The sequence below is a fragment of the Alexandromys fortis genome, unplaced genomic scaffold (assembly GCF_014885135.2).
Source record: "Alexandromys fortis isolate MF-2015 unplaced genomic scaffold, M_Fortis_MF-2015_v1.1 scaffold_111, whole genome shotgun sequence".
NCBI lineage: Eukaryota > Metazoa > Chordata > Mammalia > Rodentia > Cricetidae > Alexandromys > Alexandromys fortis.
Genome location: NW_026067996.1, coordinates 2,295,252 through 2,308,891, shown reverse-complemented (window position 1 = coordinate 2,308,891; position 13,640 = coordinate 2,295,252). Strand labels below are relative to the sequence as shown.

The window sequence follows — 13,640 nt, the reverse complement described above, 5'->3', positions numbered from 1 at the left end:
TATCAGCATCTTCTAGGAGATTGATAGAAATTCAGAGTCTTGGCTCCACCTTAGACTTAGTGGACTGGATCTTGTTTTAAGGCTGGATAATTAGCATGTCTGCTGAAGCTGGAAAATGAGCTGTCTTGGGAAATCGGGAAACTACTCCAATCCCTGTCTCCATCACGGACTCCCACCCTCGCCCATGACCTTGGGTAGCATGCTCATCTTTTTCTATTTTCAGCTGCTAGTCTGTCAAGTGGAAGTACCTCTACTGGCATCTCCTGAATCACAGTCTGTTATATGCCTTCAAAAAGGATGAGCTCTGTAAAAGCTTAATCCTTTTCCTGAAATTATATTCTATAGCTTATATTTTATAAAAGTTTGACATGTTTGGAAAATCTCAGCCATGGCTCTCCTGTTCCAGCTCCCCTTCTACGTTCATTCACTTATGAAATCATCCAAAATTTTAGTAATTGGCCCATCGCCTTCATCCAGTCTACCTATCTACTCTTTAAAATATGCCATCCTGACCTGTCCATTCTGTAACAAAGTCCTTCTTCTAGCCAGTCTTGTAAAATAGCTTCATCATGAGTACAGTCATGAGTGACGCTCTGTCAGTCTGTAGCTCTGGAAACGATCGGAGAAGCACAGATCCAAAGCTTACAAGGGAGCATTGTGTGCTGCCTCTTAAGTCTCTAAACTGCTTTCATCCAAACATCTTCCCCCCTTGTCAAGCTGACATTACCCAATAAAGAAATGCGTATGCCCAAAGGGGATAGGCAGGCAGGTATAATACACATGAGTTTGGCCAGGCATCGAACCATCAATGGAAAAGGCCCCTGAGCATGCCAACTTAAAGCAGAAAGAGAGAGGATGGGGATGTGGCTTGGTGGATGAGAAGTGCTTAGCCTGTATGAAACCCTAGCTTTCATCCCAGCACTGCAAGAAGTGCATTGGCCACCAATTTGAGTCATGTGAGAGAAAGATGCCCTTGAAAAGTAAGCATTGAAAAGGGGGAGTTCTCCAATATACATTTAATATCGCCATAACTAAATCCCTGCATTTTGGGGGCGTGAGATATTTAATGATCATAGGTGCACACAAACAGAAATATGCAGGCTGCACATTGATACTCAGTGGGGATTATACTCCTGCTGCCATGTCCACAGTCAAGAGCAGACGAGCGCCCAACAGCTCGTTGTGCCTCACCCTGCTGCACCCCTTCCCAATACCTGACAGCACAGACCCGTTTGAAGTTACGGTTCCACAGAAATGGGATCAGATGGGCATGCTTTTGTATCTGCCCACAGTGACGTCATTGTATTTGTATGATGTCCCCCATGTCACGTGTAGCAGCAGTTTATACAGAAAACTGTACATCAGTGAAAAGGATTACATCACTACTGCTACCGAGTGACTTGGTTACCAGCGCATGTCTACTTTCCCCGTTGCTGAATGCCGGTGTCTTAGCCACATTCTCTCTCGTGTTCTCAACGCTGAAAAGCAAGCATGCGGAAAACGTCTGGAGTAGCGACTGTGTGTGACCCTGAGTGAATTATCCCAGTTCTTCATTGATCATTTGAAAAAAAAAAATATGGAGATGTGATGACACATGTAAAAATTCCTTCAGATACCAAACACAGGTGAGGGCCAGTGAGAAGACGTGGTGTGCGTGTGACCTTACTGCACCAGCAGTGTTTGGGCTACTTTGCATTGACCCAGGCGGCACCTTTACCCTCAGCTTGTATAGTTGCTCCCATTTCACAAAAGCTATCTGGATTGTTTTTCTTTGCAGTTATTTAGTGTGTGTGTGTCTACACACGCACTTGCACACTTAGCACACGCGTGAAGGTCAGAGGACAACTTGGGGGAGTTGGTTCTCTCCTTGCACCATGCTGGTCTCAGGAATTGGGCTCAGCCACGAGAATCTTTACCAGAAGAGCTGACTTACCAGCCCCCAAATCTAAACTAAGGTGGCATGAAGCTGAAAAGTAAAACCCAAAGTCACTGCCCTTCACCACGCCCCTTGCTGCCCCTCAGAGGTCTTTATTAATCCTACCTTCAGGCACACACAAGGACCTCTTTCTCAGGCTCCTGTTTATGTCCTCAGTCTGATCTTGCCACTCGCATCCTTGCATAGAATCTTCTAGCTACATAGCCCTTCTGTCACTTCTTAGAATACAAAAAAAAAAAAAAAAAAAAAAAAAACTTTCTCTGTCACAAAATGTTCTTGTTTCTGCTGCCTGGAACATTTTCTCCACCCTTGGCTGTCTCCTTATCCTTTAGGTCTCACCCTAATTATCACTAGCATGGAATTCTTGGCCGACATTGTCAGGATTAGTACAGCATGTTGTCATCCACCCTGGTCTCCGTTCTGTTTCCTTTCTGGGGTTATTCTCTATACTCTTTGCATTTCTCTATTGTCTTGGTTATTATGACTTTTCTTATATAGAAGAATAGCTGGTAAGATGTCACCCAAAGCATCCTGCTCACAGTTGTGCATACAATGCCTGACAATATCAGGGTTTGGTTGACATCTTTGAGGAAACTGCCTGACCTCCAAGCCCTTGGCTCCCAACTGTTGTAGGAGGTTGCTTGCTCTTTTTCTGGCCACCCAGACTCGAAGTAATCACACAGAAACCATATTATTTACAGTACTGTTTGACCAATAGCTTAAACGTATTTCCGGCTAACTCATATCTTAAATTAATCCATCTCCATTAATCTGTGTGTCGCCACTTGACTGTGGCTTACCAGCAAGATTACATTCAGTGTCTGTGTCTGGCAGGTACATGGCTTATCTTAACTCTGCCTTCTTTCTCCAGCATTCAGTTTAGTTTTCCCCACCTAGCTCTGTTCCACTCTGCTCTGCTAGAGGATCAAAGCAGTTTCTTTATTAACCAATGGTATTCACAGCATACAGAGGGGAATCCCACATCACCCAAATCTCCAATATTGGAAGCTATAGAGCTCCTGTATCCCGATATCTGTTGATGCCCAAACCAACATTCCAATGTGGTCTGCTTGTTGGCTAACCATATCTGGAAAGCAGCATGGTAAGCCTAGAGTATATTAGACAATCTTCAACTGGTTGGAAGGTCTTCTACACCCTTTAAGTTAGCAATAGATACTATGACACAGAGAATCCCCCAAGTAGTACTGCCTAAGATTCTCTCCACGTGATTAAAATTAGCACTACTTATTTGCAAAAGATAACCCTTTCTAAGGTTCTCCACCATTCTTAAAAGACTAATTTTTATTGACCATTTCTTCTTAAATGTTTTATTTTTAATTGTTCCATATAATATATAATATATTTTGATCCTAGTCTTTCCCTTCCTCTAACTCTTCCCAGAGTATTCCCACCTCCCTACTTACCCAACTTCAGGCTATCTCTTACAGTCTCTTTCTCAAACAAACAAAAATTAAAGCAAACAAGAGAAAAAAAAACACCAACACACACACACACAGACACACAGAGTTATGTTGACCAACTAACTAGTCCTGGGCATAGGGTCTGCCATGGAGTGTGGTTGACACAAAACCATCTTTATTGGGACAATCAACTGGAATGAACAAGATCTGATCAGGGGTAGCTTGGTTAATGTACTAGCTCTGTTCCATTCTGGTGGCTCCCCAGCTGGCAGGCTCAGACCTCATGCCTGTCTTTGGTACCAGCTGGCCGTGAAGAAGCCAGTCCATTTGTTTGAATCTTTCAGAGTGTGCCAGAGATGCTCAGGTGGCCTTTCCCAAGGGAGGGGGCAGGGAAAGGCTGGAGAAGGGTGAGTTGTAAAATCAGGAGTGTGCAGCTCCTACCGTTTCCTCCTACCATGCTGCCTTGGCACTAGCTGGCAAAATATACACTCTGAGATGTGCCAGCTCTTTGAGCAGCTGACAGTGTACGCTGTCACCTGCTGGGATCTTCTGGTCCCCGGGAATGCAGAACATGGACTTATGACCACAGTTAGGAGTTGAGAAAGATTCCCTAATAGCCGGGAACCTGAAAAATAAGAGAAGGGTCCTTCACCACAAGGAACTCTTGAAAGTAGCTACAGAGATGTGTGAGACTGTCAGCCATTACACAGAAAACAGGCTAGCAGTTCCCAGGGGTAGTAGAACATGGGGGCTGGTGTGTCTACACTTTATAGAAATCCTGTTTCCATACGTATACACCCTACTGGCACTCTTGACACACTGGAGAGACTCCCTGCAGACTCTGGTCGGATGACAGCTGCCAGACTGTATTCCTTGGTTCTTTTTGTGCTGATTTTGCCCTCTTTTGGCATCTGAGGACACTGTGAGCTGTCATAGTCACAGAAATGTGGCCATACATCCTAAATGCATAGGGCTGCCCCATAAGGCCTATGTTATCTGAGGTGTGGGTACTGTTCTGCTTAAGAAACCCTGAACTTGGAGTGTCTGAGGGCCTGAAGGCAGGCTTCCTCAGAGAGAACTATCTTCTTTGCAAAGAAATTCTCTTGATTGTACTTCTCTAGGGTAGTCTTGGGAGTCCCCAGGAGGCCTTGTTTGAACGTAAATTGGGATTCTATGATTCTGGGTAGGTCTAATAGGCCCTGGACGGGCCCCTGTCTATGGATCCCATTTGAGTCCCAAGGACTGTGTGTGTCTAATCCCCTCCCCACTTCCCTCTATCTCCAGCCCCTCCCCCAGCCTTCCCTGTCCCACTCATTTCGGACATTTGATGACATTGGGCTTGTCATCAAGAAACATGTGCTGGTATTTAAACTCCACCGCCTAGATGACAGTTCCTCAGCAGCTGTTGCTTGAAGTTCAGGGTGTTGATGAAATCAATGGACTCAGTAAGAAAAAAAAGGTCCCAAGGGACCTGATCAAACAATGTGTCCCCCCCACACACACACACTCCCCAGTCGTGAACATCAAGATCTTTCTCACATGGTCAGAGACACACCGATGCAAGCAAATTGCTATAGCACAGTCATTTCTATAAAGGACCAGAACATAAATATTTGGGGTTTTATAGGCCATATAGTCTTTATGAACAGAAGAAAACAATTGGATTCTGGAAAAGAGTCATAGATAATGTACACATAAGTGAGTGTGGTTGTATTCTAATAAAGTTTTATTTACAAGAAGCAGGCAGTGAGGTGATTTAGATTCCAGACAATAGTTTGCAAATTCCTGTTCTAAGTATTTTAATTTTTTTCATGTCACTCCAGCTCTTACATGTAGTCTGTGGTTTTTATCTAAAATAATTCCTATTGCTTCATCAACAGAGACTAAAAACAACGTAGGGGAAACCTTGCTGAAAGGGGGCTAAATCATCACTTTGAGAAGGAAATGTCTAGGGGACAAAAGGGAGCAGATTCTATTTCTTTTACTGCATAACAGTGTTAAAAGCAAGCGTATCTTTTAAGTTGGCACAATCATAATTCTCTGTCTTCTCATGCCAGTTTTTCACAAGGAGGACAAGACAGGGTGACAAATAAGAAACAGAACATTGTGCCATGGGCTGCCTTTAAATTTAAGGCTGTCTTTCTTCTTAAGTATGGATCTTCTGCTGCTGAGACACACGGGGGAGGGGAAGGCAGCGAAGATTGCATCTCTCTGCCAGCTGACCGTGGACATTGTTTGAAACTTTGGTTTGTTTTCTCACCAATGCCCATTTCTGTGGAAGACTCCTCTTTGTAGAGTGTAACATGAGGGACCTACTTGTTGGGGTTTCTGTCCCACCCGGTATCCCACAGCCAGAAAGCCCCAAAGAAAATCACACAGACGTCTCTATAAGATTATAAACTGATCGGCCCATTAGCTCAGGCTTCTTATCAACTTGTAGATACTCTTGTAGAGTATATTAACCCATTGTTTCTTATCTATGTTAGCCACATGGCTCGGTAACTTTCACAGCAGGGCAGGTCACATGTTGCTCCGTGATCCTGGGAGGAATGGGCTTCCTCCTTCCTAGCATTCTCCTGTTCTCATCGCACCACCTCTACTTCCTGTCTGGTTGACCCACCTATACTTCCTGCCTGGCCAATCAGCGTTTATTTAAAACATGATTGACAAAAAACAGACAATTCTCCTGTACCAGTAGAGGGCGAGGATACTGCGCGTTTGAGGATGCTGACGTAACTTACAGCAGTCAGGCTGTACTAATGGGTTGAACTGCAGAGATCCACAAGCTACATTCCACCCTGACCCCCTTTGGTCTAAGGGTATTAAAAGAATCACATATATAGATGGTCCTATGAGACACAGACTTTTTTGTTGCTCCAGGCACAGACCCCTGGAGAAAAGATGATTTATCTTTAAAATCTGTACATAAACTTATAGCTGAAATGGCTCTGCGAAGGAGCAGCCACCCCGTTCTCTGTTCCCTGCCTTCTCACGGAACCAGCAGGATCCAGAACCTTGTGAGTACTCAATACAGAAATTAAAGATAAAGGCAAGTGAATCTCGATGCAGCCCACAGCTTGGGTAAAGTGTGCACAGCCCTTGGTACTCAGATGGGATCCATAGACAGGGGCACATCCAGGAGCCTCGCAGACCCTACCCAGAATCAAAGAATCCCAATCTATGTTCAAACAAGACCCCCTGGTGAATCTCAGACCCACCCTAGAAAAGAACAATTTAAATCTTTGCAAAGAAGATAGTTCTCTCCTAGGAAACAGGGTTTCTTAAGCAGAATAGTACCCACACCTCAGGTAACATAGGCCTTATGGGGCAGCCATGTGCACTCAGATGTTTGGCCCTTCCGCCTACCATTCCTGTCTTAGTTGGGGTTTTTTGTTATGAAGAGATACCATGCCCTCAGCCATGACAACCTTGTTGTTGTGGTTGTTGTTGTTGTTGTTGTTTTTCGAGACAGGGTTTTTCTGTGTCACAGCCCTGGCTGTCCTAGACCTCACTTTGAAGGCTAGACTGTCCTGAAACTTACAGAGATCCGCCTGCATTTGCCTTCTAAGAGCTGGGATTAAAGGTGTGCGCCACCACTGCCCAGCTGGCAACTCGTATGTGTATATATATAAACATGTAATTGGGTGGCTCTCTTTCAGTTTCAGAAGTTCAGCCCATTATCATCATGATGGGGAACACAAGCAGATGTGGTGCTGGACAGGTAGCTGAGAGTCCTACATCTTGCAGAAAACAGGAAGTTGACTGAGATCCTGGGCAGTATCCTGAGCATAGGAAACCTCAAAGCCTGCCCCCACAGTGACACACTTTTTCCAACAAAGCCACACCTTCTAATAGTGCCACTCCCTATGAGATAATGGGGGCCAGTTACATTCAAACTGCCACAGTCCCCATCAGATACCTCTCACAAAGCCTATATCGTTTGGAGAAGAAAACCCAGTCTACTGACAAAACAATTCCACTTGAGAGGAAAGGACCTGGTGTCTTTGTCACTTGTTGAAATAGGAGCGGCGGGGCTGCGTCCCCGGCACCCAGCCGCCTGCATGGCTAGTTTATACCCAGAAATAATTACACGGAAACTGTATTCTTTCAAACACTGCCTGGCCTGGCTAGGTCCAGTTTCTTATTGGCTAGCTCTTACATATTGTTCTAACCCATTTCTAATATTCTGTGTAGCCCATGAGCTGGCTTACCAGGGAGGATCTTAACCTGCGTCTGTCTGGAGCGGGAGAACCATGGCGACTCCTCACTCAGCTTCTTTTTCCCAGCATTCTCCTCTGTCTACTCCGCCTACCTAATTTTCTGTCCTATGAGGGCCGAGGCAGTTTCTTTATTAATAAGAAATCACTCCCACATCAGTTCCCCTTTTTCTGTTTAAACAAAAAAAAGAAAGGCTTTAACTTTAACATAGTAAAATTACATATAACAAAACAGTTATCAAGCAAGAATTACAGTTACAATATTTATATCTATTTTATCTCTTATCATAACTAAGGAAAACTATAACTATCTATTCATTCTTCAACTCCATCAAAGACTCCAGAAGGATATAATACTACCTAAGTAAACAAGAAATAAGAAAACTCTAGAAATGACAGAGACATCTCGCTGCCTGGACAGTCACCCAAAGTTCCTCTGTACCGTTGGGGCATCCATCTTCGGCCTACAGGCCCATAGTATCCAGCAGACACCTCCACGAAGCAGGAAATTCCAAAAACAGTTCAGTCACTTTCTGCTGTGTCCTGCAGAATGTCTCGCAGACTCTTTCATGAAGCAGGAACCCCGAAAGACCATCTCACCTTTAGGCAAGTTCAGCAGTCCTCTCTCTGCGGGTTCTCTGTGTCCAGTTTATGTAACAGTCCAGGCAAGAGCAGTTTCTTGCTCAAATGACTATCCAACTCCATAAGGATCCTCTTCGATGCCCACCTTCCTCTTGAAGTAGATTGGTGCTGCCAGGAGCAGACGTGTCTCCTTGTCATGAAAAGTCCTAAATTATTAAAACATTTAAAATGCCATATTCTGCAGTCTTTGAAAGATATGAAGAATGCCTATCTAATTGAAATATATCTCTATATATCTAGAAAATCTATTAACAACCTATATTTCCTAATTATACATTACAATTTTAAATGAACTACACAATCACAATACCTTAATCAAGTTCAAAAATACATATACATATAACAAAATTGACCTTAAAATCCATACCAATGCATATAACAAAATTGACCTTAAAATCCATACCAATGCAAATTATTCATATCTATATCATATCCCCCTTTAAATGTAAAAGAACATTTATAAACAATAGTTGGGAACATGGGCGTAGTTTTTTCTTTCCAAACTGCTTCCTGCTGAATAGGGGTGTCGTTAATTAGGTCGTTCATGATATAACCTGTGTTCCAGGGTGTTAAGTTAAAGCCTTCTTTTTTTTGTTTAAACAGAAAAAGGGGAAGTGATGTGGGAGTGTCATATATCAATCTGTTGATTTCATTGGTTAAGTTATAATAAACCAACTGCTTGGCCTCAGCTTGGAACATAGATGGGAGGAGTAAACAGAATAGAATTCTGGGCGGAAGAGGAAGTGAAGTCAGACTCTGCTCTGCTTCCGGAGAGACCCGACAGCTCTGCTGGAGCAGAGACGCCATGCTCAGCTCTCCCGGGTAGACCCAAGAGCTCTGCACTCTGGAGCAGAGACACCATGATGGACGGAGGCTAGAATCTTTCCGGTAAGCGCACCTTGGGGTGCTTACACACAGCATTAGAAATGGGCTAGACCAGGTGCGAGAATTAGCCTGTAAGGGCTAGAGTTCATGGGCCAAGCAGTTCTTTAAATGAATACAGTTTGTGTGTTGTTATTTCGGGCATGAGCTAGCCAAGCGGCCGGGGTGTTGGGGACGCAGCCCCGCTGCCGCTCTTTATTTCAACAGTCACTGAGATGGCGGATTCTCTACCCAGATTCTCCAGCACCAGGACACCCCATCATGCAAGTTTTAAATGTGAGGTCAGACTTCTCTGTAACATTTTCCACAGAACGTATCACTCTTCCCACATATGTGCTTGCGCAAAGGTATGCATGCATACATATACAGAAATACACATACACACATGCACAAACACAAACACACACACAATTTCTATACTAGTGTCAAGAAAAGTGCATGTGTTTCAGGAAAGTGGAGGGGACATTAGGGGAATCTCACTGCTTGGCCCATTATACTGATTTTCCATGTTTTGACAATAAGTCCTTCTGCACAAAGTAAAGAATTGAACATCAACAGTATAAGGAAGTATAAGGAAGAAATCTCAGATGTCAGTGGAGAGTCAAACTATTCTTAATAGTTTCTGGCAGTCTAGAGAACATTAGAATGTATCAGACAGAACATGGGTTGTAGTTCACAGAGTCATTCATTCATATAAAACCACATTTAACCAATGCTGTTTTGTGTTTGTTTGTTTTATGGATATCAAAATCATGGGTCATGATTTCTTTCACTGGGGACTTCCAGGCCTTGCTTTCTCCATCCCAAATGGCAGATGAGGCAAGGCAAGGTAGCTAACAGGAACACATACTCCCACCGTCTTGGGACTTAGCCCAAACCAGAAAGATTGATAAGACAAAAACTCACAGGTGTATGACTATCGTGATGTATTTTAAACAGAAAGCCCACTCGTTGTCCCCCGCCCCCCCCCCGCCCAGAATCACTTCCACTTTCATACCCAGGTACCATCGTTGTGTCTACTTTAAATATGCAGCTCATGGGGTTTTAAAAGTGGCGTAGCCAGGAGGAGGCCATCTTGCCGTGCATAGTTTAAGAAAAGGGAATGGTTTCTCAATGAGAATACGAGCTATGAGGGTACAGTTCTGTCTTAGGGACCTAAGAACTGCTAACTTAAACCAGCCTCCAGAGCTGTGACCAACAAAACAGAAACATGTTCTCAGTTCAGGGAGCTAATTACAAATCATATCTTCCTCAGCTTTAAAGCCACGAATGCCCTGATGCTGAGCTACACAGTAGTTTGCCAGAGATCCTGAGACTGATAAGCTCGGCTGCAGTATTTTGTTCCAGGTGTTTACAATCTTACGCATTGGCGTTGCATCCTGGCCCATAGCAGGTCAAAGGTGATCACGTTGTCCAAGCCGTGGGCTGCATGGGGCTTCACTGGCCTTTATTCTGGACTTCTGCGTTGAGTTCCCCCAAGGTTCTGGATCCTGCTAGTTCTGTGAGAAGGCAGGGAGCAGAGAACAGGGTGGCTGCCCCCTTGCAGAGCCATTTCAGCTATAAGTTGATGCACAGATGTTTAAAAACTGAAACAGTGTGGGCAGCTTAAGTAAAAGGAAAGGAAAGCGTGAGCAGGTTCGTGTGATGGAGGGGGGTGGGCAGTCACAGCTGGGGTAGGGGACTCGAGAAATGTGACTCGATGGCAACTTGTATAGAAAGGTGGAGAGCCAACTACAGCAGGACCTTGAAGTTTGCATAAAAACTTTGGATTCCCCAATAAAGAATTAACCCCAGAACCACCCTCTTTAGGCACAAGTGCACATGCATTGCTCATCTCTGAGCTGCCCTTGCATGTAAGAAAACCCTAAAGGAAACTGTGACTTCACTCAAGAGTAGCAGGTGGAGCCAGCGATCTCTTCGCAGGTCCCCCTGCACAGTAACTTCTGTTTGACAGGATTACTAATGGACCCCGGGCCTGAACACCATAAACTCTGCCGGTGACAGAGTGCTTTTGTTCTCAAGGGCATGGTGTGACTGAACCACAGAGCACCTTGGAGAAGTGAGCCTGAAGAAGCCCAACCCTTCCTCGCTTCTCCACTAGAGCAGAGCAGAAACTACTTTCCTCAATTTTTCCTCTGCCTGGAACTAGGAACCTGCCCACATACATCTTAGAGATGTTTTACTGCCTGGCTGGTTGGGGAGAAGCCTTCATGAGAATTTATGGCCTTTGCTAGGTTGTTGAAGCTAACCTCCATGCCACTAAATAACTTACCCAGAAAGTTCTGCAAAGATAGCGGTGCCCCCTGGGTAACTTTTAGAAGATTCTCTTTTCTTCCTTGGGAGAGTTCATCTGCTCAGATCACCCGTTCATCATTTTAGCATGTCAGGGTCCCATCTCCAGCTAGACAAGGCTCTGAAGTGACTAAATGGTTGCGGGTCAGTTTTTGTGATTTATATGCCAGAGATAAACAGCAAGAAAAGTGGGGCGTGGAACACCTAGCTCCCTTGCTCTGACAGTTATCAGTGATAAATTCATTTTTTAAATTACTGGAGAGTATGATACAGAACGCAGTTGATGCGCTCTATGATTCCACACCTGTGTGGTCAGTCAGCCCCCAGTGGGAATTCGGCGAGGTCTGATGGCTGCATCTCTGTGAAACCATGGCCAGCCTTTTATCTTGTTCCCTACATGGAAAAGAACAGCAACTACTTACACTGAATTTACATAGTATTTAGGATGTAAGTAATGTAGAGGCATTTTGAAGTGTATCCAAGATCCTATTACATAGAGACTTGAGTACCTTTAGTGCGTTCAGGAGAAAACATGAGATGAAGGACACCATACTGAGAAAAATAAGAACAGCATTCTTGAGGGGAAAATATGGTATAGAAGACAAAACCAAACACAGGCTGAGAGGATATTTCACATGACTCATTAAATGTTTGTCCAAGGATCATGTGTTACCGAGCTCCCATCGGGCGTTTTCTCCCTGGATGTGGTCACGTTGGGCTCTTACGTTAAGTTCTTTTAAATACCAGTGACTGCAAAATGAGTTTCCAGATCCGGCCAGCTGGCCTTCCCTCTAAGTAGACTCGCTTCCCTGGCAGTGAGGGAGCAGCACCCGCTGCACAAGAACCCCGCTCAGCCCCCTAGTTATTGACTTGATGATGCTTCTCTTGTCTGGTATCAGTATGAAATTACGAATTCCCATTTGTCTCCATGGTTTATAAGTAACTACTTTGCATAAATATTTTAATGTTCAACGTGTCCAGAGTGTGCCATTGGGAACCTCCTTCGGGGGGCGTGGTCTTCTAGCAAGCTCTCATCACGTGTCCTTTTTAACGTTTCCTTTTTTGCATAAGATGTTCTGGACTCATCTTTTTGCTTTCCTACTCTAGCCTGAGCTCCATTTCTCCAACAATTCCAGTACCTCTTAGTGAGTAATGGCAAACAGAATCACAATATTTATCCATTTTCACATTGGGTGGCATTAAATGATTTCCAGTACCAGGCTTTTATAAGAAAGCTCCACTGTCTGAATATGTCTGCATATTTTGGAAAGGCGTTTACTTAACTTATGCTAGAGATAGAACTAGGGATGGCAGTGGATAATTGAGACCTCTCTACTTGGGGTTATATGCACAAGAGAAATAACACCAGAAGCCCACACAGAATGGTTTTATTCATAATCCATGTGTGTTTATATATGTATACTTAGCTTTAGATAGTACCACATGTTCTAAAAGGCTTGCAGCATTGATTTAGGTCTGTCAGGGATCCCACTGGGAGACCAAGATAATCAGTGGCAGAGGTAATGGTGGCTTATTGCTGTCGATGATCAGAAGTGGTAAAATGGCCAAACTCTACGGAGATAAGCATCTCCGTAGAGTTCTGTTTTAAGATATGCAAAAGAAATTCCCAGCGCACACATCTCCCACTATCTTCAGAACGGCTTCGGTCTCAGCCCTGACAATGTGCAGCGCTTCAGGAGTGGAGACCCATTTCTTGGGTACCAGCTCTGCCATGGTGGTTAAGGTCACTGCTTCATTTTTAAAGGCTTCTCTCTGGGGGACGGAGAAATGACCCAAGCACAATTCCTATCTTCTGTCTGCTAGAGAGTCATTGATAATCCCTGGGCAATCAATCACTGACAAGCCAAGAGGATAAATATCTCTTTTTCTCCATCTCGAGAGTCGCTTAATGTCTGAGCCATTGGAGATGGATGGCTACCTGCCACTTAGGGACGCAGGCCAAGCAGAAAACTGCTTTGGGCCAACAAAGTAAGCTAGTTCAGGACTTTAGAATTAGATTCTAGGCTTACTGTGGTAAGAAACAGCTTAAGTTTGGCCAGTCACTGACCAGATGGCTATCAGCTGTTGTACAAAGCTTATAGAGCATGGTTAGAATTGAAGATGCAACAGAAATATTTGGCGATGTGAAATTCTAAATAGAGAAAAAGTGCACAGGACGTACAGTGAATTCTTAGTAACTCGTCAGCCTTTGGAGAAATCAGTAACCACGAAAGCGCATGTCTAGCGATG

At 44.2% G+C, this 13,640-nt stretch overlaps 1 protein-coding gene across 5 annotated transcripts in view; it reads left to right on the top strand.

Moving 5' to 3' along the window:
- Positions 1-13,640, top strand: part of Prickle2 (prickle planar cell polarity protein 2) — a 327,904-nt gene that overhangs the window by 308,238 nt on the left and 6,026 nt on the right. The window lies entirely within an intron of this gene.